This window comes from Scyliorhinus canicula, chromosome 12, assembly GCF_902713615.1.
Source record: "Scyliorhinus canicula chromosome 12, sScyCan1.1, whole genome shotgun sequence".
NCBI lineage: Eukaryota > Metazoa > Chordata > Chondrichthyes > Carcharhiniformes > Scyliorhinidae > Scyliorhinus > Scyliorhinus canicula.
Window position 1 is genome coordinate 128749451 of NC_052157.1, and position 27203 is coordinate 128776653.

A 27203-nucleotide genomic window follows, 5' to 3' on the forward strand; every position below is an offset into this window, starting at 1 on the left:
GCAATCAAGCCTCCTATCCACCGTGAATTTCTACTCATCCAAAGCACTACCCATCAGCAAATGTTACTCATCGATCACACTCATCCTTACTGATCTGCATTGACAACCAATCCCCCAATTTTCAGTATCTAAATTCCTCTGTGACATTTCCCTCCACCACGTTAACAAACTCTGCTGCTCTGATTTGGCCTCTGATGTGGTCCATTCCTTCGCCGCCTCGTTGGCAGCTGACTTCAACTTCCACATTCTGCAATTACCTGGCTAAACCCCCTCCACCTACAATCTCCTCCATTAAGGGCCATCTTAAAACCACCTCTTTGTCCAACATTGTGGTCACCACTTAGATTCTCTCCTTCCTCTTTTTGCCATCCATTCTTCATGAATCTCTCTGTTTCAGGCGAACGAATCTTGAATGGCATGAGCACTTTATGTCAATTTGTCAGCGTCTCATTTTTAACTGCACTGTTTGGCACAGCATGCAATTTATTTCCAATTCTTATGAAATGGAAAAAGTGACTCCTACAAAATGGATCATTGGAGTAACCACATTATAGATATTTCACAGTGGTAACATTATATTCTTAAATTAATTAATATTGAGCTGCATTATTTTTTAATAAACATTTTATTGAGGTATTTTTGGCATTGTAACAACAACAAAATAAACAATGTACATGAAACTATAAATATAGTGCAAAAGCCATCTCCCTTCCTTACAGGTCCCACCTTTATTAACCCCCTACTCTAAGCTAAACTAACCACCCACCCCCCACCCCCCCCCCCCCCCCCCCGCCCTTCTGCTGACGATGAATTTTCCACGAAGAAGTCGAGGAACAGTTGCCACCTCCAGGTGAACCCTAACAGTGACCCTCTCAAGGTGAACTTGATTTTCTCCAGACAGAGAAAGCTAGCCATGTCCGATAGCCAGGTCTCTGACTTCGGGGGCTTTGAGTCCCTCCAAGTTAATAGTATCCTTCTCCGGGCTACCAGGGAAGCAAAGGCCAGAACGTCTGCCTCTGAGAAACTTCTGGATTCCCCGGTCTTCCGACATCCCGAAAATCGCCACCTCTGGACTCGGTGCCATGCTTGCTTTAAACACCGTGGACATGACATCTGCAAACCCCTGCCAAAATCCCCTAAGCTTCAGACATGTCCAGAACATGTGGACATGGTTTGCTGGTCCTCCCACACATCTTGCACACCTGTCTTCCACCCCAAAGAATCTGCTCATCCGGGCCACTGTCATGTGAGCCTGATGAACGACCTTAAATTGTATCAGGCTGAGCCTGGCACATGTTGTGGACGCGTTGACTCTACTCAACGTGTCCGCCCATTGACCATCCTCTATCTCTCCTCCCAGCTCCTCCTCCCACTTGCGCTTCAGCTCCTCGGTCTGCGTCTCCTCTGACCCCATAACTTCCTTGTAAATGTCAGGGACGCTCTCTGGAAACTACCTGTCCTGAATCCCCCTTAGCGATAGGAGCAGGAAGGATGACACCTGTTTACGTAGGAAGTCCCACACCTGCAGATACCTGAATTTATTTTGCCTCGCCAACCCAAACTTCTCATCCAGCACCCTCATACTCGGAAAGCTCCCCTCCATGAACATATCCCCCATCCTCTCAATCCCCACTCTCTGCCATATCCGGAACCCCCCATCTATACTTCACAGGGCAAACCGGTGATTATTACAGATTGGAGACCAGACCGATGCTCCCTCTGCTCCCACATGTCTCCTCCATTGCCCCCAGACTCTCAGGGCCGCCACCACCACGGGGCTGGTGGAGCACCATGCCGGCAGGAACGGCAGAGGTGCAGTTACCAACGCCCCCAGACTGGTGCCCTTGCCTTGCATGAAGCCGCCTCCATACGCTCCCATGCCCACCCCCCCAACCCCCCCCCCCCCCCCCCCCCCTCCCACCACCACCACCTACATCCTAATCATGGCTATATCCGCTGCCCAGTAATAGTTACTAAAATTTGGCAATGCCCGCCCGCTCTCTCCCTGACTCCGCTCAAGCATTACCTTCCTTACTCGCGGTGTCTTGCCTGCCCAAACGAAGCCAGTGATCACTTTGTTGACCCATTTAAAAAAGGACCGCTGAATAAAGATGGGGAGACACTGAAATATAAACAGGAACCTCGGGAGGACCATCATCTTCACCGTCTGTACCCTCCCAGCCAGTGACAAAAGAAGCGCGTCCCATCTCCGAAAATCGTCCTTCATTTGGGGCACCAATATCCTGGGGGGGAGATTTGTTAGTACTCTTTGGGGGGGTTTAAACTAATTCAGCAGGGGCATGGGAACCTGGATTGTAGTTTTGGGGTGCGAGAGATTGAGAGTAGAGAGGTCAGGAGCACAGATTTGACTTCGCAGGAAGGCGGCAGTGTTCAGGTAGGTGGTTTGAAGTGTGTCTATTTCAATGCCAGGAGTATACGAAATAAGGTAGGGGAACTGGCAGCATGGGTTGGTACCTGGGACTTCGATGTTGTGGCCATTTCAGAGACATGGATAGAGCAGGGACAGGAATGGTTGTTGCAGGTTCCGGGGTTTAGGTGCTTTAGTAAAGTCAGAGAAGGGGGCAAAAGAGGGGGAGGTGTGGCGCTGCTAGTCAAGGACAGTATTACGGTGGCAGAAAGGGTGCAAGATGGGGACTCTTCTTCCGAGGTAGTATGGGCTGAGGTTAGAAACAGGAAAGGAGAGGTCACCCTGCTGGGAGTTTTCTATAGGCCACCTAATAGTTCTAGAGATGTAGAGGAAAGGATGGCGAAGATGATTCTGGAAAAGAGCGAAAGTAACAGGGTAGTTGTTATGGGAGACTTTAACTTTCCTAATATTGACTGGAAAAGATATAGTTCGAGTACATTGGATGGGTCATTCTTTGTACAATGTGTGCAGGAGGGTTTTCTGACACAATATGTTGACAGGCCAACAAGAGGTGAGGCCACTTTGGATTTGGTTTTGGGTAATGAACCAGGCCAGGTGTTAGATCTGGAGGTAAGTGAACACTTTGGAGACAGTGACCACAATTCGGTGACCTTTACATTAGTGATGGAAAGGGATAAGTATACCCCGCAGGGCAAGAGTTATAGCTGGGGGAAGGGCAATTATGATGCCATTAGACATGACTTAGGATGTGTAGGTTGGAGAAGTAGGCTGCAAGGGTTGGGCACACTGGATATGTGGAGCTTGTTCAAGGAACAGCTATTGCGTGTTCTTGATCAGTACGTACCAGTCAGACAGGGAGGAAAGGGTAGAGCGAGGGAACCGTGGTTTACCAAAGAAGTGGAATCTCTTGTTAAGAGGAAAAAGGAGGCCTATGTGAAGATGAGGCGTGAAGTTTCAGTTGGGGCGCTTGATAGTTACAGGGAAGCGAGGAAGGATCTAAAGAGAGAGCTAAGACGAGCAAGGAGGGGACATGAGAAGTCTTTGGCAGGTAGGATCAAGGAAAACCCAAAAGCTTTCTATAGGTATGTCAGGAATAAAAGAATGACTAGGGTAAGAGTAGGGCCAGTCAAGGACAGTGGTGGGAAGTTGTGTGTGGAGGCTGAGGAGATAAGCGAGATACTAAATGAATACTTTTTGTCAGTATTCACTCAGGAAAAAGATAATATTGTGGAGGAGAATGCTGAGACCCAGGCTATTAGAATAGATGGAATTGAGGTGAGTAGGGAAGAAGTGTTGGCAATTCTGGACAAGGTGAAAATAGATAAGTCCCCGGGGCCTGATGGGATTTATCCTAGGATTCTCTGGGAAGCCAGGGAAGAGATTGCTGAGCCTTTGGCTTTGATTTTTAGGTCATCATTGGCTACAGGAATAGTGCCAGAGGACTGGAGGATAGCAAATGTGGTCCCTTTGTTCAAGAAGGGGAGTAGAGATAACCCCGGTAACTATAGGCCGGTGAGCCTAACATCTGTGGTGGGTAAAGTCTTGGAGAGGATTATAAAAGATACGATTTATAATCATCTAGATAGGAATAATATGATTAGGGATAGTCAGCATGGTTTTGTGAAGGGTAGGTCATGCCTCACAAACCTTATCGAGTTCTTTGAGAAGGTGACTGAACAGGTGGACGAGGGTAAAGCAGTTGATGTGGTGTATATGGATTTCAGTAAAGCGTTTGATAAGGTTCCCCACGGTCGGCTATTGCAGAAAATACGGAGGCTGGGGATTGAGGGTGATTTAGAGATGTGGATCAGAAATTGGCTAGTTGAAAGAAGACAGAGAGTGGTGGTTGATGGGAAATGTTCAGAATGGAGTTCAGTTACGAGTGGCGTACCACAAGGATCTGTTCTGGGGCCGTTGCTGTTTGTCATTTTTATAAATGACCTAGAGGAGGGAGCAGAAGGATGGGTAAGTAAATTTGCAGACGACACTAAAGTCGGTGGAGTTGTAGACAGTGCGGAAGGATGTTGCAGGTTACAGAGGGACATAGATAAGCTGCAGAGCTGGGCTGAGAGGTGGCAAATGGAGTTTAATGTGGAGAAGTGTGAGGTGATTCACTTTGGAAAGAATAACAGGAATGCGGAATATTTGGCTAATGGTAAAATTCTTGGTAGTGTGGATGAGCAGAGGGATCTCGGTGTCCATGTACATAGATCCCTGAAAGTTGCCACCCAGGTTGATAGGGTTGTGAAGAAGGCCTATGGTGTGATGGCCTTTATTGGTAGAGGGATTGAGTTCCGGAGCCATGAGGTCATGTTGCAGTTGTACAAAACTCTAGTACGCATTTGGAGTATTGCGTACAGTTCTGGTCGCCCCATTATAGGAAGGACGTAGAAGCTTTGGAACGGGTGCAGAGGAGATTTACCAGGATGTTGCCTGGTATGGAGGAAAATCTTATGAGGAAAGGCTGATGGACTTGAGGTTGTTTTCGTTAGAGAGAAGAAGGTTAAGAGGTGACCTAATAGAGGCATACAAAATGATCAGAGGGTTAGATAGGGTGGACAGCGAGAGCCTTCTCCCGCGGATGGAGGTGGCTATCACGAGGGGACATAGCCTTAAATTGAAGGGTAATAGATATAGGACAGAGGTCAGAGGTGGGTTTTTTACGCAAAGAGTGGTGAGGCCGTGGAATGCCCTACCTGCAACAGTAGTGAACTCGCCAACATTGAGGGCATTTAAAAGTTTATTGGATAAGCATATGGATGATAAGGGCATAGTGTAGGTTAGATGGCCTTTAGTTTTTTTTCCATGTCGGTGCATTGAGGGCCGAAGGGCCTGTACTGCGCTGTATCGTTCTATGTTCTATGTTCTATGTTCTATTTGGTCTACTAGTCGGGCCAGATTTAATTTATGCAGCCAGTCCCATTCCCGTGCCTAGGTACCTAAAGCTTCCCCCTACTAATCTAAACGGCAGCTCCCCCAATCGCCTCTCCTGTCCCCTCGCCTGGACGGCAAACGTCTCACTTTTCTCCATATTTAGCTTATACCCTGAAAACTGGCCAAATTCCCCTAGAATCCTCATGATTTTTTCCATCCCCTCTATTGGGTCTAATACATACAGAAGCAGGCCGTCTGCACAGAGCGAGACTCTGTGCTCCACCACCTCCCCCCACCCCACCGCCGGACCAGCCCCTTCCAGTCCCTTGAGGCTCTCAGAGCAATTGCCAACGGCTCTATAGCTAGCACGAACAACAGGAGAGGGGATCCCAGTCTCATCCCCCGGAGCAGTCTAAAATAGTCTGATGTTGTCCTATTCGTCTGTACACTTGCCACAGGAGCCTGATACAGCAACCTGACCCAGTCATTAAGCCCCGCCCAAATCCAAACCCTCCCAGTACCCCCCCACAGATAATCCCATTCTACCCAATCAAAAGCCTTTTCTGCATCCATTGCAATCACTACCTCCAACTCCCTACCTTCCAGGGGCACCATGATCACATTTAACAGCCCTCTTACATTGGCTACCAACTGTTTACCCTTAACAAACCCCGTCTGGTCCTCCCCAATAACGTCCAGAACACAATCCTCAATCCTGGAGGACAAAATTTTGTCCAGCAGTTTGGCGTCCACATTCAACAAGGATATCGGCCTGTAGGACCCACACAGCTCCGGGTTCTTGTCCCACTTCAGAATCAGCGAAATTGTGGCCTATGACATCATTGGGGGCAGCACCCCTCTTTCCCTTGCTTCATTGCTTCATTGAACATCCTCATCAACACCGGCCCCAATATGCCAGAGATATGCCAGTGGGCAGCACGGTAGCATGGTGGTTAGCATAAATGCTTCACAGCTCCAGGGTCCCAGGTTCGGTTCCCGGCTGGGTCACTGTCTGTGTGGAGTCTGCACATCCTCCCCGTGTGTGCGTGGGTTTCCTCCGGGTGCTCCGGTTTCCTCCCACAGTCCAAAGATGTGCGGGTTAGGTGGATTGGCCATGCTAAATTGCCCGTAGTGTCCTAAAAAGTAAGGTTAAGGGGTGGGGGGTTGTTGGGTTACGGGTATAGGGTGGAAACGTGGGTTTGAGTAGGGTGATCATGGCTCGGCACAACATCGAGGGCCGAAGGGCCTGTTCTGTGCAGTACTGTTCTATAGAACCTTTTATAAAATTCCACTGGGTACCCGTCCGGTCCCGGGGCTTTACCCAACTGCATGGCCTTCAGACTCTCCACTATCTCTTCTCACCCGATCGGGGCCCCCAGCCCTTCCACCAGCTCCCCGTCCACCTTTGGGAAATTCAGCCCCTCCAAGAAGTGCCTCATCCCCTCCGGCCCCGTAGCGGGTTCCGACCTGTACAGCCTACTGTAGAAATCCCTAAATGCCTTATTCACCCCTGCTGAATCTCCAGCCAGGTTTCCTTCTCCGTCATTTACTATCCCTATCTCCCTGGCTGCCACCCTCTTTCTAAGCTGCTGTGCAAGCATTCTGCTGGCCTTCTCTCCATGCTCATAGATCACCCCCCTCGCCTTTCTCAGCTGCTCCACCGCCCTCCCTATGGTTTAGAAGCCGAACTCCGCCTTAGCCTCCGCCGTTCCCTTAAAAGCCCTCCCTCTGGGGTCTCCGCATACCTCCTATCGTGAACTGCATATTTTTAAGCAAGTCAGCGACTTTGTTCAGTGTTTTGTGGAAGCGAGTAATAGAATTATATATGCTTGACTGGTTAATTTGCAATATGAATGCTCCCTGAACAAATGTAATGAATATCAGCTACAGCAGGGTCATACTGTACAGGTCTTTAGACATAGAACCCATAATTATCCAAAAATACAAGCCCATATGAAAGCAAAAGGACTAGGAACAGGAGTTGACCACAATTTCCTACCCACTCCCAAATCCCTTTATTCCCAGAGAGACACAAAATCAACCTCAGGTTTAATTATATCCAATGATCACGCATCCACAACACTCTGGGATGGAGAATGCCAAAGATTTGAATCCTTTTGCGTGAATAGATTTCTCCTAATTGCAGTCTGAAATGATCAACCCCTTAACCTGAGACTGTGCCCCATGCCCTAGATTCCCAGCCAGAGGGAAACACCATTTCGGTGTCTATCTAGTCAAGTCCCTTCAGAATATTGTTTGTTTCAATGAGATCACCTCTCATTCTTCTAAACGTCAGTGGATATAGACCCGATCTCTGCCGACTCTCATCGCAGGATACCCTCTCACCCCAGGAACCAATCTAGTGAACCTTCACTGTACGATTTTGAAGGCAAATATATCCTTCCTTAAATATGGAGATCAAATATGGAGCACACACTACTCCAGGTGCAGTCACGCAAAAGCCATGCACAACTGTGGCAAGACTTCCTTTTCTTGTACCCAAATCCTTTTGCAATGGAGGCCCACATGCCATTTGCCATTCTAATTTATTGCCGTGCCTGCATGCTAATTTTCCGCTTTCCTCGTGTGAATGCACCGGAGTCCCTCTGAACATCAACATTTTACAAGTTTTCGCCTCTTAAAAATATTCTGCTTTTCTATTCTCTCGCCTGAAGTGAATAACCTCACCCTTGCTGCCATTATGCTCCATTTGCCGGGGGGGAGACAGTAGTGCAGCACTAATGTCACTGGACTAATAATCCAGATACCCAGGCTAATGTTTTGGGAACCCTGCCACCATCCCATTTCTTCCCCAATTTGGCCCGATAATTGAGACCCTTAAATAGCCAATCAGTACCCACTTCAGGGCCTCATCTTGCCATTGCTGATATTCACCCAGCAGTGGATAGGGGACTCGGTATTTGGAAAGCTCATAGAATAAACCCTGTCAAGGCTGCTTGCCTGCTTGCTCAGTGCCTGATCGATGGATCAGGTATCTGGAAGGGGGCCTGCTGAGAACTACACACGTGCCCTTGTTGCTCCCCTCCCCCTACGATCCCTCTCTTGTCATCACTCACCTGTGCCTGGATCCATTGGAAATCCAGGGCCTCTGGTGAGTGTAGTTCCGGGAGAGGCCATCACCTCCCTGATGGCACTGCCAAGCAAGAAAAGCTGCCAGCCTCTAATTAGCCAGCACCTCTCAGCGGCTGGGAATGCTTCCCTGGGGCTCTCGATAAGAGGCAGGGCCCATGACTGCCCAATTAAATGCTGAATTGTTTTTTTCCCACAAATCTTCCCTGAAGCCCTATGGATCTGATAGTAGGTACACTTGGGATTTTACTTGAGTTTAATCTGTTTGTACAAAAGATTCCATTGTTTACTGTGTTTGAAGAGATGTCAGATCTTCAGTTGCTTGTTGTTTATGTGAGCAGTGTTTTAATGAAGTCCCTCCTCAGTTTAGTTACATTTCCAAGCAAATCAGCCTAAATGCAGGTTGGAGTCTCATTGTAGCTGCTTTTGTTGTTCACATGAATATTTGTCCAGCTGCTTGCTGACCATCATTTGGTCATTATAGGTGCCCATGACTATTGAGTAAATGATGATGTCTGATATATACAGTCTGTCGGCAATCCAACCACATCCGTTGCAGTTCCAGGTTAGTGTCCTGGGTGATCAGAGTCAAATAACCAATTTCAATATGAATGCATCCAGTTGAAAAAGGAGGAGAAAAAAAATATTTTTAAAAATGAATGCATCCAGGAGATGGTCAACCTTGCTCCTCCTCTCCGCCACCCTCCCAATATTTTCTCAACCCTTAGGTTTGAGCATTCTCTGGGCACGCAATGGTAAGACAGACATTACGCAAGGTTGAAGCTAATGTACAGACTCTGTGGGTTCCCAGATTCTATAATACAAATCATTCGTTATACCCAGCAGCAGTTTGCCTGAAGCAAGAATAGACCGCCTGTTTCATGTGGAATATATTTTATATTGAAGTATGCCAGGACCTCATGTATCGTTTCCAAAGTGCAGAATCCTTCTGAATAGATCCTGTGGTGCAATAGTCCCTGGTGCTGGCTATCAGACACAACATTTAGAAGTCTTCCTTTTATCAGTTAGCCTTGCTTGCTACAAACTCTAGTCCACGGGCAAAACCAAAGACTTCACTTTTGTGGCACTTCAGGCACCTCTATGTGAAAATGCTGCTTCACCTTTTTCCCCGCCTGTATTCTGATCCTCAGCCAAGTGCATCCAACAATATAACAATGCTGTACATAGAATCCTGTGTTGTGTTGGGTGATCTTGTCTTGCAATTATTCTACGGAACTACTGGGGACTTAACCGGAATGATGATTTATTGATATACACGTGGTAAGGTAACGATCAGAATGCTATACTGACCAAATTATCATAGAGTTACATTATGTGTGACTGTCCTCATGTACGCCTTACAACCTTCTGCCGGTAGCCGGATGTCACATGATCGATGTCTGATGCCACCTGCTGGTGGGACGTCACACTGCTGATTACATGTGACATTATCTACAGACAGATCATCACATCTCCCTTTCCTTTGAGATATTGATGTTTATGTACAAACATGAATAATATCTTCACTTTACACATTTGGTTTATGTTTAAACAATATAAGCAAATTTAACAAGTGTGTCCATAGACATGAAAGCTTGCTCAGTGTATGTCCCTTGCGCACAGCTCGTTGTGCCTCCCTCACGGGATTGCCCTTCTGATAACTTGGGCTGTTGCCAGTCTTTTTGAAGACTGGTTTGCTTGATGGTCTCTTGCTTTGTACCCTTTTGACGCAATGCTTTTTGAAGGCATCTATCCTTGTCGGCCACACCTGCATCACCAGCTTTTTCTTCTTTTGTTTCTTCACACAACGCTGTTTGCTGCTTCGTTGTATGTTCTCTGTCTCTGGCTTGTCAGTCGCAACATCAACATTTTCTCTTTTCTTTTCATCAGTGAAATGTGGTAGCTCTCCCACTATTCTTCCTTCCTCTTTTTTGTTTTAATGATCATGAAATGAAATGAAAAATGAAAATCGCTTATTGTCACGAGTAGGCTTCAATGAAGTTACTGTGAAAAGCCCCTAGTCGCCACATTCCGGCGCCTGTCCGGGGAGGCTGGTACGGGAGTTTGTCGAGTTTGGCGAGTTCTTCTCTTTTTGTGTTAGGGCTGGTCTGCACTCTGTGCATGGAAGTGTGCAGATCTTCAGTTGGGATCTCTGGCACCAACCTGCTTCCAAGGGATTGTGTAACCATGCCCAAGTTTGTGTCTTCAATTGGAGGTTGCAGAGCCTCACACTCTGGTGCCTCAGTGGAAGTCACATCTATAACATCAGGTGGTGTCCCTTCTTGGCTTCTTGGAACATCTATTGATGGCTCCGCATCACTGGAGATTACTATACAAATGTACTTTGGCCCTGATAATCCAGGCGATGGGTCATCCTGGTCTTGCCCTAGTATGTATGTGTGATCCGTCGATCCACATAGCGATATAGTCATCAGCTCCTGTAACTCAACTTCCAGTCAAGTCAGGGAGTCGATTACCAGAACCGTTTCACAGGCCTGAGACGATTCACCATGTGCCTCTGGAGCTCGCTTCTCCAAATTTGTACGATGTCTTCTGTTACTAGCTTATTCAAGAGCTTTTTCTCCAAGGTGTCGGCCAATGCTATCGCACGTTTCATTTCGGAGTGCGCCACCTCAGAGCTCTCGTATGTCTTGGTGTCCTGCACAGTCTGGGCATCCCTTTTACCACCTCATCATTCTCGCCAAACCACCAGAGCAGCGCTTCTCGGGCTCCTTCATCGAGCTCACCATTACCCCCGCGAAATAGGTTTACAAACATCTCATAGTCATCTTCATCTGGCTCACCTTCCACGTCTTTACTTTCTGCACCATCTTCATATTCTTCGTATATGTCCTCATAGTCCTCATCATCAGAGTTAACATCCTCATATTCATCATCACAATTGTACTCGACATCAATGTCTTCGTACTCATCGTCATTATCTACCGTGGAGTATAAAACTGCTCGTGGAAGTATGTCCTCGTGCAGGAAGTGACCTATTCTTAAATCACCATCTAACACTCGATGTTTCGGAACCTCAGGGCGAGTGAAGAAATTGAAGGAAGAGTTATTCTGTACAGTTTTCATGTCTGCCTTACAAGCAGGCCGAACCTCATGCGACGGCTTCAGTCTAATTTTCATTGTGGCAATTCTTTCATTCTTCCAGTCAATATGGAAGCCTGTGCACCCTGTAAATGTAAATACAAAGAAGCCTGCCCCAGCAGGCCACGACTCCATCTGGTATGTTTCTACGAGCACTTCATTCGTGAAGTGCTCATTCGACTCAAACTTAAACTTCAGAGTGAAGCTGTCCGGGATCCAAAAAATCTATTGCAACATCCTGTAGATGCTTTAAAATGGGCTCATCATCCTTCTATATCATGTGGCTGAAGCTGTCCTCATTTTCAAAGACTAATAGCCAATCTCTGCAGTGTCCTTCAGGCTCTCCATTATAGTCTTTGGTTGTTCTTCTTCCACTTTCACTATCGCTCGTATCTCATTGGATAACTGTGCCACTGTATCTGGCTGTGAGTCGGTATAACTTTTTGTTGGTTCGCTGACTGGGATGAACAACCACTCCACTAGGTTCAGGGTCTCACATGGATCCGCATCTTGGATAGACTCACATTTCGTGTCTACAATGAAGAATGGTACGACGTGTCTTATGTTATGCACCCATGCTTCTCGGTCACATTCCCCAAATGTCTCAAATTCATTCCCACTGTAGTCAACCAGCATCGTTGGTCGGGTTACGACTTTTGGCAGCATTTGCAGGCCGTGCAGATCGCCCAGACTGAGAAGGTTGGCCTTCGCTCCAGTGTCGAGTTTGCATTTTATCAGTGTGTCATTTAACATCACTGGGATGATTCATCGGCTTTCAACGGTAACAGCTGGATGAAAACTGTTGTTCCAACTGGTCATGAAAATTTCTTCCTCTTTTGTCTTTGGATTCATGTCCTTGGATGAGATAAGATCCATGAAAAATAATTCATTAAGGGTCATCTCCTCAACTGCATTGATCGACTCCACTTGGTCCACTGCAGGACACAAAAAACACTGTTTTGAAAAATGACCAACAGGGCTACACATGGAGCAGAATTTTCTGGCACAAGATGGCGGCTCAGCCGCTTAAAATGGCCGCCCACACTGAGACCATCTTTCTTATTGACCGGCATCACAGTGCTGATGGCGCTGGCATCATCTCCTATGTTGGCGCTAAAATGCTTCAGAGTGAGTGCACTGATTTGCTGTGCAGCCAATTCACTCGCATGACGAATTTTATCATGTTTTCCAATTTCAGGTCTTCCTCTTGTCACAACCTTTCACAGAGCTTATCTTTTGATACGCCAAACACCATTTGGTTACGTGCCATTGATGATTTAAGATTGCTGAAATTGCAAGACTTCAGCCTCATGTCAGTCACAAAACTGTTGAACGATTTGCCTTGTTTCTGGGTACGCGTACAAAAAACGTATCTTTCAAAGGTTTCATTTTTCTTGGGAAAGCAGTGTCGATCTAAGTATTTCATCACGTCATCGTAACTCTTAATCTCCTCTTCACTGTCTAAAGCAAAAGTATTATATATTTCAATTGACTGTGAAACCGCCACCATGAGCAGTGACGCAATTCATCTCTTGTCAGAGTAGCCCTGCAGGCCAAGGGCTGAGACATAGGCCGTGATTCTCCCTTCTGGGGACTAAGTCCCCACGCCGGTGGGAGAACCGGCAGCAACCAGTCTGGCGTCAACAGCACCCGAAAGTGCGGAATTTTCCGAACTTTTTGGGGCTAGGTGGACGCCTGAAGGGTTGGCGCCGCTCCAGCCAGCGGCGAAGGGACGGCGTGAGTTCGTGCATGCGCTGAAGGGCCGGCATGATCTCACGCATGACCGGCCGGCGTATTTTGGTGCATGTAGTGTATTTGGTGTATTTGGTGGTTCTCTTCTCCGCTTCGGCCATGGCAGAGCCCTACAGGGGCCGGCGCAGAAGGAAGAGGTGCACCCACGGCACAGGCCTGCCTGCAGATCGGTGGGCCCCAATCCCGGGCCAGGCCATCGTGGGGGTCCCACCCGCCCGCGGTCGGATCCCCCTGCCAGGTCCGCCGGTACGTGAGTTAAGTGATTGACGCCGGCAGTACTGGCCAAAAGCGGATGGCCGCTCGGCCCATCGGGGCCCGGAGAATTGCCGGGTTGGGCGCTGCCAACGACCTCCGAACAGCGTGGCGTGAATCTCGCCCCTGGCCGAAAAACGGCGCCGGAGAATACGGCGGAGGGTCGGAGAATCCCGCCCATACAGTTTAAACTGCTGTTTGACAACACGCCAGTCTTTGCCTATGTTACCTCAGACTTAAAGCTTGCCTATGTTACCTCAGACTTTAAACCTTCCATCTCAAACTTCAGTGTCTTTTACTACAGTGAATCGCCAATGGTCGCAGTTCACCAGGTTGGTTCTTTAACAATTTAACTTCGCCTTTTCCGACGTTACCCTCAAATCTTCACCACTTCTGGTACCATGTTGTGTTCCATGATCTTGCCTTGCAATGATTCTGTAGAACTGTTGGTGACTTAACCTGAATGATGATTTGTGGATATACACGTGGGAAGGTAACGATCAGGATGCTATACATACAGACCGTTATCATAAAGTTACATTAGATTCTCCTGGAACTACCCTTATGTGCAACTGTCCTCGTGTACGCCTTACAACCTTCTGCCGGTTGCCAGATGTCACATGGCCACTGCACCACCGTGCCGCCCATAATTCCAGATTTTTATTGAATTAAAATTGCTCCACCTGCCATGGTAGGATTCGAACCCGAGTCACCAGAGCGTTGCCCCAGGTCTCTGGATTACTAGTCCAATGATAATACCACTACTCCACAGCCTCAGGTACATGTTGGCAGAATAGGAGGTCAGGGAAGGAAGGATGCCAGGAAAGAGGATCATAGCCCTCAAGAGTGCTCGATAGCCAAGAGGAGCAACATCTGCTTCTCCCTCCACGGGAACACTTAAAAAAAAACATTTTTAGTGAAAGGTCTTGCCTCTGCCTCAGAATATGCTAAAGTATCCTGAGCAGAGCTGGCCTGGAATATGCTCTACTTATCATTGATTCTGCCTGTGGGCCTTCCTGCTCAGGCTGTTAGGTGCTCATTCTGATGAGTCATGTGGACAGGTTTGCTCTGATCATTACTTGATATTTAGACACTTCACTTTACACGCTCAGGGTGGCTATTACTTTGTTTTTGTTTTAGATTAATCTGTAGCTTGTGTTTAGCATTTCCACAATTGTATTCCATTCAAGCATTTTCACCATCCAACAGGCAAATCTCTTGGCCTCCTTTGCTGGGGATCAATGCCTTTGCTAACGTACGCCACCATCAGTAAATCAAACCAGTTTAGCTAGTCAGATCACTTAACTGATGGATCTCTCTTCGGTGATGATCTCCTCAATGGCCTATTAGCCCCATATCTCCCTCTCAACCTCAACCACACAAGGCCTATGGGGATGGACCAATTAGCCCCCCGCCAGCCTCGGTGAATATGAGCTCCCCAGTGGAGTAAATGGCATATAAGCCAGCCCAGATGAAAGCCGTGCGTGTGTAGTCCCGGCTGGGACCTGAATTGTACTGTGTGTATATAGTTTATTTTGTAATAAACCAGTTTTCTTTATGCTTCTCACTTGAATTCCTCTGTGGCCACTAAACAGCCACGTCATTTGTATCCAATTTCTAAAGTATGGAGCAGAGACAAATAGGAGGTAGATGTATAATTTTCTGCCGTAATTGAATAGTCAAAACTTGCTTCTTGTATTTGAGGAATGAGCCCGTGCTCTTGCACTTAGTCAAAACCACAATGCAAATAAAACTAATTATTTTCTGCAAACAAAATTAGTGCAATGGAATATTGCCTGTAGTCCATTAGCAAACTAAATCACTTTGATGCAGCAATCAGAGTGGAAGCTTTTATGGTTCATGAATTACTGAGATCTAAACAGAATCTCTATGACAGGATAATGAGCTGCAAATAAGGGAATTTCTTAATAAAAGTAATGGTTTGTCTTGAAAACAAACAGCTAGACAGTATACATGGTTAATGATCAGCCTGACAAACATTGGACTTTTTGCAACCACATCGACACGCCATTTTGAAAGTGGCACGATGGCACAGTGCTTAGCGCTGCTGCCTCACAGCACCAGGGACCCTGGTTCAATGCCAGCCTTGGGGTGACTGTGTGGAGTTTGCCCTTTCTCCCCATCTCTGTGTGGGTTTCCTCTGGGTGCTCCGCTTTCCTCCCACATTCCAACGCAGTGCGGGTTAGGTGGATTGCTAAATTGCCCCTTAGCATTAGTGGTAGTTACAGAAGTGGAATTAGGCCGTCTTAGGGATGGTGTGGTTAGGTGGTCAAAATCTCATCTCAGCAGCAATAGGACACTCCAGTTGATGGTCCAACCTCTGACAGTGACCAAGGGAGTGGGATGGAGTTAGTCACTCCAGGGAAGGAGGTTTGAGGTGGGTGTTGATTTGAATATTTGAAGAGCCTCGCAGTTTAACTTGCTGTTGTAGTTTAATCCTGGCTGCGCTGGATTCCTCAGGGCGTGGGAAACCTGGCAGCCCTGGAGAAGGTAACAGCATTAGTTGGTTGGCAAAGGGCATTAGAACCTAATCCCTTTCCCATCAAACCTATCTGGGGTTACCAACTGTGGTTTAATGTATTTCCGGCGGTTTCATCATTTGACTGGCCCCCACACTCCTTCCATTATGCTGCCAGCACAACAGTCCTTGTCACAAACTGCCTCCGCACATCAATTGGATAACAAAAAGGTCCACACCCAAATGGACGATGCTCGACTATCAGCTTTCTTTCCCCGTTTTCAATATCTTATTATCCAATAAATTGAAATATTCAAAGAAAGTGACAAAAGGAACAGTGCACTTAATGTCAAGGTGATTTTTATTTCTCCAGAGTTGCACATCCTGGAGATTGACCTTCAATTCTTGGAGGGATGTTTAATCCCCAACCATAGTGAGTCTCTCCCTGCACGGATTCCTATCCCTACCCATGGTGAGGGAAGGAGAGGGATCCTATCTTGAGAGTTTCAATCCCAGTAATCCTGATACCTAACTCCTTGTTTGCAATACAAGACTTTGTGCTGCATTTAAAGGACGCGATAGAACCAAGAGCAGCCCTGTCTCATCTCTTTTAGGGAGGTCTGCTGAGCTATCTGTCACTCAGGCTCTTAGCTGGACAGCTGCAAACCTTCCCCGGGGTCCTTGACCCTGGGGACAGAAATCTCTCCCACTGAGAGTTGTCGGCCTATCAGAATCAGCAACAAGAGCAGGGCGTAGCTCAAGGAACACCCACAGGAGCTCGCGCACGCAACCCTGCACAGCTATCCTGTCCCCACACATGGCAACTCTCCCTCCCGTCTCTGGGCTAATACAAGCACCCGTGTGGCATGATGCCCTGGAGTGAGCATTAATTTCCCACTTAAAGATCTCAATTATCAGTGGGGCGGCAAAGCCATCCACGGGCCTTCCCACCATGGAAGGTGGAGGCAGGAAGGTGACAGGATCCCCACCCACCATCTTGCTGTCCCATCAAATAGCCACCTACCACCCAACCTGCCACAATTATACCTATATCCTGTGATACTTTTAATTAAAAGGGACATATTAAAACATAACCATCTTATAAAGTCCCACATTCACAATAAAAGTCAACCTGAGGGTACAGCTTCAGAGCAAGATGATTGCCAAATAGTAACAGGGTCTTGTATAAATAATGTTTCCTTTGATTTCCTTGTTCAGACTCAAATGCTCAAAAGAATAGTTCCAGAAATCAACAGTCTGGGGTTACACTGTCCTTGCATTATATTCCCATAGTACTTTTTTTCCAGGAAGCATTTTTGCTGAAAAATAATTCAACTCTATTTACTTTAAAGATATCTTCCTTTCATGGTTCTGCTCTCTGCAATCGACTGAACAGAGCCCATTAAGTGACTTATTTTGACAGGTGAAAAACAACAAGGCCTCTGAAGCAGATAGAATCACTGCCAAAATTCCGAACCACCAGATAGATACACTTACAGCATGGCTGCACAACTCTATCCCTTATCTAGGAGAGTGCATGCTGGGTAATCTTAGCGATGCTGTCATCATGACTATATTGAAGAAGGGAGAATGCTGGTTGTGATAACTCCAGAAGAGTAACTCTGCTGTCTATTGCAGGGAAGTCTATAGAATCCCAACAATGCCTTCTAGCCATCAGGTGTGCACCGACCCTCTGAAAGAGCACCCTACTCTCCCACCCTGCCCCCGTAACCCCACCTAACCTGCACACCTTTGGACACTAAGGGACAATTTAGCGTGGCCAATCCACCTAACATGCACATCTTTGGATTGTGGGAGGAAACTGGAGCATCTGGAGGAAACCAACACAGACATGGGAACAATGTGCAAAAGTCACACAAGGCCAGGATCAAACCCGGGTCCCTGGCACTGTGAGGCAGCAGTGCTAACCAGTGTGCCATCGTGCTGAAGATCATTGCAATGATCCTCCTCAATGCCTCCTTCCAGTGACCGAAGAGCTCCTTTCAGAGTTGCAGTGCTGTTTGTGCCCATCAAGAGGCACCACAGACATGTTCGTCACTGCACAGTTAATCCAGGAAAAATGCAAGGAACATTACTGACCACCGTACATGGCCTTTTCCATCCTCATAAAAACCTTTGGTTTTGTCAACCACAAACGCTTATGGAGTATCCTCCGCAAATTTGGCTGCTCTTAGAAATATGTCACCATCACCTGACTAGTCCACGATGACATACCAGCTGTGATATTCACCAAAGGAAGCCCCACAGATGCTATCTCAGTGAAAACTGGGGCCAAACAATGTTGTGTCATTGCACCAACCCTTTTCTGTTTTCCTCGCTGTAACAATTCACCTCACCTCCAATATATTACCCACATGTAGAGATTCATCTACAGAGCAGAGGGGAAGCTGTTCAACTTATGCCACTGTAGCCGCCTGGGTTGGCCACTTCCTCACACAAAATGGAAGAACGCAAAGATTACAGAGAAAGATGGATATTGGCAAAGAAACAAGCAGTTTGCAGAATCCCCTGTATTCTAGCTGCTACAGAAACCAGACAGAATTGTAACTAATGAGATGCGCATATTAAGTGAGCGATTCACGGTGATTCCCAGGCACAATGGACACAACAGTTAACTGCAATCGCTACATTCTATGGAAGGTCAGACATTCCGGCGCCAGTGGAGTCTACGGCAAAGGACACCAATAAGGTGTAAGGAACCGCCCGGTGATCGAGGAACAGCCCCGTTATTGGGGAAATTCAAATCAATCGATTGGGAAGAGACCCAATCGATTGCAGGTTTAGAGAGGGTCCACCCAGAAGGAAGCAAAGCCCTGGGGCCTATGAAAGGCAGGTCCCAGGACTGATTCGTTCTTTTCTTGACCAGCCGGCCCTCCCAGCAGAACACCTTTGCAGTAGAAGAACCTTGAGAAGGAGAGGCCTGGTCAGCAGCCGCCATCAAGTAAGTGTCATACAACGCACGCTACGAGGGTAGACACTCCTGACCCCTTCAGTCCACACCAACTGGAAGCCTGCGGATCCAGGACAAAGCAAGAGGCCATTGTTCCCTGATCCGGCAGCTCCCTTATTACAAATAAGTATTGGCCTGTTAGTGGTAGGATTAGCCTAGTCTTGTAGTTTTATATGCATAAGTAGTAGATAACTATTATAATAAACGTGTCTTGTTTGAACTTCCTAACTGGTGTATTGAGTTATTGGTCTGAACTTGAACTTGAATCTTGTGGCGGTATCTTAACGATACCTGGCGACTCTAGAGCTAAGGAATAAAACAGCCAAATTGAGTGTAAAGCACACTCATCCAGAACGAGCAACACCACCTTCAATCCAAAACCAAAATCACCCCTACCTCAGTCACTGAGCTGCAGTTTGCAGACGACATTTGTGTGTGCGCTCACTCAGAAACTGAGCTCAAGGTCATTGTCAGCTCCTTCTCAAAAGCATACGAGAAGAAGGGCGTTTCACTAAACACCCGGAAAACAAAGATCCTCTTCCAACCAGCTGCCACAGCAAAACAAATCCCTCCATCAATTATGATCAATGGTGAGATCCTGGAAAATGTGGACTATTTTCCGTATTTTGGGAGCCTTCTCTCAGCGAAGGTAGATACAGACAACAAAATTCATTATCACCTCCGATTTGTCTTTGACTGATTGAGGAGAAGTACATTTGAATAGCCGGATCTCAAGCCCAAGACTAAAGTGGGGCATCTTACTGGGTGATGTCCATGCTCCTGTATGCTCCGGAGAACTAATTGCAGGCACCCCAAAGTACTCATGTACCATTAGCATTGCCTTTGCAAGACCCTCAAAATCCAGTGCTGAGTTCTTTTTCAAGCCAACTTGCCCAGTATCCATGTGCTAATCACTCAGAACCAGCTTCACTGGACAGGACATGTTAATCCATATGCCTGGTACCAGAATCCCGAAGCATCTTCTCTACTTGGAGCTCAATCATGGCAGGATACTTCAAGAAGGTCAGCAGAAACACTTTAGGGGTGTCTTCAAAGCACCTTAAAGCACCACCAAAATGGAGAAAGTTTATTTGAGAAGGCATCAAACAAATCATGAGACTTCCATCGCGGGCCTGCAGAGGAAACGTCAAGCTATCAGAGAGAGCGCACAAACCTCCATAAAATTCATTTGCCCAGCTCTTCGAGCAACGCCTGCCCCATATCTGGCAAAGTCTGGAGATCTCGCATTGGACTTATCACATCTCAGAACCCATTGAACCAGAGTGGAAGCAAATCCTTGTCGATCACAAGGGGCTTTCTACGATGAAGAAGAGACTGAACGATACCCGTCAAGTGGCTGTCTTCACACTGATCCCGTCCTCTTTTCCTGGTGTCTGTGTTCTGTGGCTGAATTGCATTGGCCTATAAGTGGTTTGATAGGTGGTCCAACAAGTGGTCTGACCATAACATCATCATTTTTACAGCCAGAATAACAGGTTGCCTGTAAGAATTACATTCTCAATGACTGTAATAACAATGTCATTCTGCCTAAGGGAAAGGAGTTTTATTGTCAGTGAAGGTTAACATTACAAAATGCAGGACTGTTCCACCAAGTTTAATAGCCCAATACAAGAAGCCTTAAAACTACAAGCTGTCTGAGTTTCAGCTCAAAGGCAGTTTATCTGAATATGATACTGCAGTATTACTGAGGCTAAAGAGAAAAGAATATATAATGAAAACCACCTTGAAGTCTGAACAAAAAATGGTAAGCCGAATAATTAGCTTTGGGCCGAACAAAGTTCAAAGCATATTTCTAACCCAGTTTTTAGAAATCGTCTGCTTGCTCTGAATATTTAGCAGCTGTGTCAGTGTTAATATTGGGTTCTTGTAAAATAAACACTTCCTTCCACCTTCCAATGTAAAGGTACGCCTTTTATTTAGTTGTGTAATTTCTAATAGAGTAATATTATGGAATTAGTGTAGACATAGGGTATGAAACCCGATTCTTATTCCCTCATTCAATTCCTGACCACTCAGTTACTCTTCCGGGTTTTCAGGCCCCTTCCTCAAAAGGCCACGGTTGACCCATCCTTCCCGTTCAAATGCCACCCATTTCTGACCTCATCCCTCCGAGATCTTGGAATGTCTGATTGTCTCCCGGCTCTCTGCCTTGCACCGTACTCACTCCTTTACCTTTTTACAGCACCATGACGTTCCCCCACTCCATCCCCTCGATAATCCCGCTCCAGGAGACAGCCTTCATGTGGGTCCTACACCTACCTGACCCAACGCAGCCAAAATCTCTCCGACCATAGGCCTTTCTTACCACCTCCAAGCCCCACAGAGTTAGTTGAGCTGCAGGGAGCAGTGAAACACCCTCCCATTTCTGACTGGCAATTCAGCAATGACTTTAAGCAGTTCAAACAACTGGCTGATTTTTCTGTCCAAAGTTAAACAGATTCTACAGAATAATGCTGGGTTTAAAAGTCCTTTGGTAATATTTAGGCACATCAGCTTCTAAATGTAAATAAAAGCAAGTTACTGCGAATGCTGGATAGTTTTGTGGACACAATTCTTTTGTACTATGTATCTGAAAGCAGGAAATCGACTGAAGCATGGCCTCGGTGGGGAGAATCTCCCCGAGGCCCAGAGAGCCTGTGAATAACGGGCTGGAGTCTCGGTGCTATTGCCGGTGAGAAACACCTCATCAAACGGGCCCGAAGCCAGACTGAATTGTGCCCACAGTGCTTTGGCCTCAACTACTTTCTGTGGTAGTGAATTCCACAGGCTCACCACTCTCTGGGTGAAGACATTTCTCTTCATCTCAGTCCTAATTGGTCTACCCCGTATCCTCAGACGGTGGACCCCATGTTCTGGACACCCCCACCATCGGGAACATCTTTCTTGTATCTACCCTGTTTAAACTTGTTAGAATTTTATAGGTGTCTATGAGATTCCCCCTCATTCATAGAATCATAGAATCCCTACAGTGCAGAAGGAGGCCATACGGCCCATCGAATCTGTACCGACCCTTGGGAAGAGCACCCTACCTCAGCCCACACCCCACCCCATCCCCATAACCCCACCTAACCTGCACATCTTTGGACACCAAGGGGCAAATTAGCATGGCCAAACAACCTAACCTGCACATCTTTGGACTGTGGGAGGAAACCAGAGCACCCGGAGGAACCGGACGCAGACACGGGGAGAAAATGCAAACTCCACACAATCACCAAGCCGGAACTGAACCCGGATCCATGGTGCTGTGAGGCAGCATTAATGACCACCCTGCCCCCATGTTGAAATCCAATGAAATCCTTCTGACATCCGGTGAATACAATCCTAACTGACTCAAACTCTCCAGTCCTCAGTCTCTGACTTTCCAGGCATCTCACGCCCCCTTACATTATTGGCAGCGTCTTCAGCTACATCTGCCCAATACCCACGCCAACACCTCTTGGATCTCTGCCGCTCTCCCTGCCCTTGCAATAACCTTCAAAAGCCATTCCTTCAACCAAACTTCTTTTCATTCCACCAGCAAGGCTTGCTGTTTAACCTTCTCTTCCACGGGAAGGTCTCAACCCATTTTATTTTAAATAAAGATACTAGAGCTAAGTTGCTGCTTTACCATTTTCATCTATCTGAACAGCACTTGTGACAAATTCAATGTCCTGGGAAAATACTGTATTTTACATTTTGTTTTCATCATGCCAGCACATTATTTCTGTTGCAGTAAGGTAAGAGAAACATTTCACACAATGTTAGCATTCTTTTGCTAAAGGTTGCTTGCGCTGTTATTTTGCAACTAGATCAAGGAGTCCCCAGATGTTATCTAATATTGTCCCTGGACAATGTCAATACTTGCAAGACATCCTCACACAGAAAAGACTCAAAAACACTTATTTCCGATGGTTATGTGGACACAATTCTTTTTGTACAATGTATCTGTCAAACTAAAGCCAGTAGACTGCCACTAACTCTTGGGATAATACTGGCTGCAGGTTACGTCAAGATAACCTTCTTTATTCTACCCTGGGACCATAATGGGGTGACATGAAGACACTGGAAACAGATTAAGCCTTAAAATCTTGGAAGAGGAATATTAGCGCATCAACTCTAGTCCTTACTACAGTGCCTTAAAGAAGAAAAGCTCAAAATATAAGATACACACTCACACTGGTGTTTGATAGGATGAGTGTTATCATTAGCTACATCTTCCAGACACATTTTTTAAAGCATGTGAAAATTGGAAAGCAATCGGTCATTCTTCATATATTCAATGTTTTTGAATGTAATCCGTATCGCCATTTACCAGAGCAAGGCAGCTGCTGGGCACTCTGCAATGAGCAGCTTCGCCTCCCAACTCCGCAAAACCTCTCCACCATCTGGACAGATAAATCAGCAGTGTGATGGAACACTCACCACCCATCTGGATGGATACAGGGGCAACATTCAAGACGCGGAACACCATTCTAGACAGTGCAGCTTATTTCACTGGAACGCCTGTCCTCGAAGTGACCACCTCCACTGTGGCTGCTATGTGCTCTATCTCTTCACTATCTCTATGATACACTAATACCAACCTCTCAAGCTTACTCTGCATTTGTCCCTATCTTCGACCTCTGCCAACAAGAAGATACAGAAAATCAAATTCGAGGGAACGCTATCACGTCCATTTCCCCTCCAAACCGCACGCCATCCTGATTTGGATCAAAATCCTGGATCCTCTAATATCATGTGGAATGATTCCACCAGTTCCATGAAAATATTCATTGCCACCTCCTCGAAACAAGTCTGAACGGGGAATAAGTTGCCTCCCAGCATTGCCCATATCTTGAATACAGATTTGTAAAAAGACCTACCCTTTGCTTCCAGCGATAGCTGAGTTCCTGCACCGCCTCCCATTTCTTGCATTAAGATGTTCTTCCTGGATTGTAAACAGCAAAGTGAGCTCTTGGGATGAAACCAAAGGGGGAAAACCGCGATAGTATTCTTATTAGACAGGATATTATAGTCCGACTGAAACATGATTCAAAACAGTGTCTGATTCAGAACTCGATTGTGCACTGTCAAAACTTATTCTACAGCACTAATCTGCAAACCAGAATTTAGATCTTCAAAAATGATGTTTTTGCCCTGGTCTGTGATTTCTTTGCTGTTACAGTGCTGTTAACTGGATGTAGCTCACCATCACATTCTCAAGGGGCAGTTTGGGATGAGCAACAGTCCTCGCCAGTAATGCTCACATCACATGAAAGTGTTTTTTTAACCTTAAAATAAATTCCATGTGGCATTGTGTTTTAGCCTGCACAGAATTTATTTCTATTTGAATTCTGCAATCACTGTGCGAATCTCAATTACAACCGATGTGTTTGCATTAACCAATTTTAGTAAAATTTTCTATATTTGCTGCACTGTCTTGATGTTTGATATGTTTACTGCCGGATAGAGCATGAAACTTTGGGCTGGATTCTCCATTTGGAAGACTAAATTGTTCCCGCCGGGACTGAGTAGCGTGCAATTCGTGTTTCCTTTGGGGGCATTATTCATTGCGCGATTCAGGACAAGCAAATAGGCCTCTCTGCCAGCGAGAATTGGAAACAATTCCCAGCCGAGCGGGCGTTGTAACCGTTTGGGGGCCAGAATTAGCACTGAAGAACTGGTAACTGGAGCTGGTTTTAAGCACTCTGCTCACCACAAACTTACTGCAGCCAAGAAGGTGACTCAGAGAAGGTCTGTCTGCCTGGTATCGGGAGGCTGAGATGGACCCACTGCTCAATGCTAATGCGAGGAGGACCACCCTCTTCCTCAGGGTGGGCCGCAAACTCAAGCCTGCCCTCCTGAAGAGTGCCTTGGAGGTGCTGGATGAGGCAGTCAGTGCTGCCCGCCTCACCAGGAGGCGACAGCTCATGATCCTGAGGGGTGGGTGTCACTGGTGAGGCCTCTGCCACGAGAAGAGCAGTGTGCCAGGGAGGGTTTGAACAGTCATGGTGCATGTGTCATTTGTTCGTGGTGAGCTCTGCTAATCCCCTGCTTCCTCCGCAATGGGGCAGCACTTCTGATGAGTGGACTGAGGAACGCTAACACCTGGTGCGCCGGTGATTAAGCATGGCCATGCAGATCCTTTTGATAATACTGCTGGGGTCTGAGGTTTCTTGAATTATGGCCTGAATGGGTTCCCAGATGACCAGAGGCTTTCTGAGCTTTTAAGGACACAGTGAGCAGCCAGCAGAGTGAACAGACAGGGACCTGTAAGTAGCAGCAAAGGGGTGGGTTTAAATAACATACTGCAGCAATGCTGGTCTAAGCCAGGTCACCCCAATCCTGAAGGGACACCCCGAGTCCACAGACTCCAAGTCATTCCCTGCTACTCCCCCCAGCCCATGCAGCGATTCAGCTAAAAGGGAACAAAGTCCCAAAGTGAGCACGTTTAGCCTCATGTTTCCCAGCACTTGCAATGGCGAGAAACACATGGCTATAAAACGCCACTTGTTTTAAATAAAGGGCCTAAGCAAGGAATAGCCCCGTTTTATACACCGAGGTTTTCTGCTGGCTGGAAATCCTCAGTACAGCGAGAGATCGGAACGCCATTTTTAAATGGTGCCTCGATCTCCGAGGCCTCCGAAGTGACCCCCGACCCCCACAGACTATGGGAGGGTCCCCGTCCACCCCACCCGACACCCATGCAGGGCACCTCTGGCCCCATTGCCAGTGTACAGAAAATGGCAGCTTGGCACATTGGCAGTGCCAACCTGGCAGTGCCCCTGCCAGCTGAAAGTGCCACCTGGGCACCGTGGCAGTGCCAGGCTGGCACACAGGTGGCTCTGACAGAGTGTCATGATTGCACTTCTAGGGTGTCCAGGTGACACCAGCAGTGCCAGAGTACCATACTGCCCAAAGGCATAAAACTGGGGGCTTCCGATCCCCTGGGAGACCCCCACAAGTGCCCTTCCAACTTGTCCCCGTTTGTGGAGACCAGTGCTGAACAGCTCTTGCCCGAGGTCTCCGAGGTGAGGGAGATTAATCCCACGCCTCTGGTAACTTGGGAATCTGCACATTAAAATAAGACTAGCTGTCTCGCTTGAACATGCAGATTTGCTAAAAAGCAACCCCACCCACAATGGGTGGGATTTACATCGCAAAACGTATCGTGAGACCACGTTAGATCTCGGGAGGCACTGCGTTTCGAGTAGATCCCAAGAGCAGGGTCTCCTGCCTTCTATCCGCCACGCCACACCATGGCGAGCTGCTTTTCGGGTGCCGTGTGGCCGTTGGATTGTGTCCATCATCTTTTCAGTGAGAAAGACAGCTCCATGTACACGATTTCCCATCCAGTTCCCCTTGCAAGTGCAGCTCCTCCTCGCCAACATTTGGGAGTCAACCCAATAAATTAACAAGTGGGTGATAACCCGCCTTGCAATGAAAGGGGAGCAGAAATGGGAAAAGCCCACCTGGGTTAAATGTAGAACTGACTCTTGACTTTCTGACTTACCTGAGGAAGGCTCTTAAGAGAAATACATGCTGTATGTCGTAATATACACATCAGTATGTGATGGTGCAGGGACACACACTGACTGACACACTGCAAGACCAATCAACACACACAACAAAGCAGCCAATCACCAGTTAGGGCACGGTCACTATAAAGCCAGAGGGCACTAGTTTTCCCGCTCATTCGGGATGCAGCCTCTGAGACAGACAGAGCCCTCAGTCAGTAGCACAAACATCTACCATGTGCTAGCAGTATAGGCTGGTCAGGTTGGACATAGGTCTTAAGTCAATCTAGCATAGTGTCGACCCACAGTGCAAGTATGTTTAACAGCTCTTAGTTAAATTAAATAGAGTTGTACTATTACAAGTGTTGGTAGCCTGTATATGTTACTGCTAAGGTAAACGCAGTCTCCACAGATCCAGAGCACCCAACACATCACTGTACAAAAAAGAACTTGGCTTCTAAAAATAGCTTTCATTTCCAGCAGCATAACCATTCAGGAATGACTAAATAACTCAAGTTCATTATTCTCAAACTTGTACGGGTAGATTTGCACAGTAGAACTTTTAGAGCAGTGAATCACTGAATTGAAAGCCAGTCAAATTCTGTAAGGAGCAAATGAACTGCTTCCCCAGATCACCACCCAACAGTGAAGACAAATGCCTACCCTACAATTTCTCTGGAATGCTTTCCCAGCGATGCACCAAAGTGGAAATTTTATTAAAAAACCTGTGTGGTGTACATTTTAAAATGATGCTTTAAGTATTCCTCTGGCCATGATTTATAGCAACATGTTCTATGA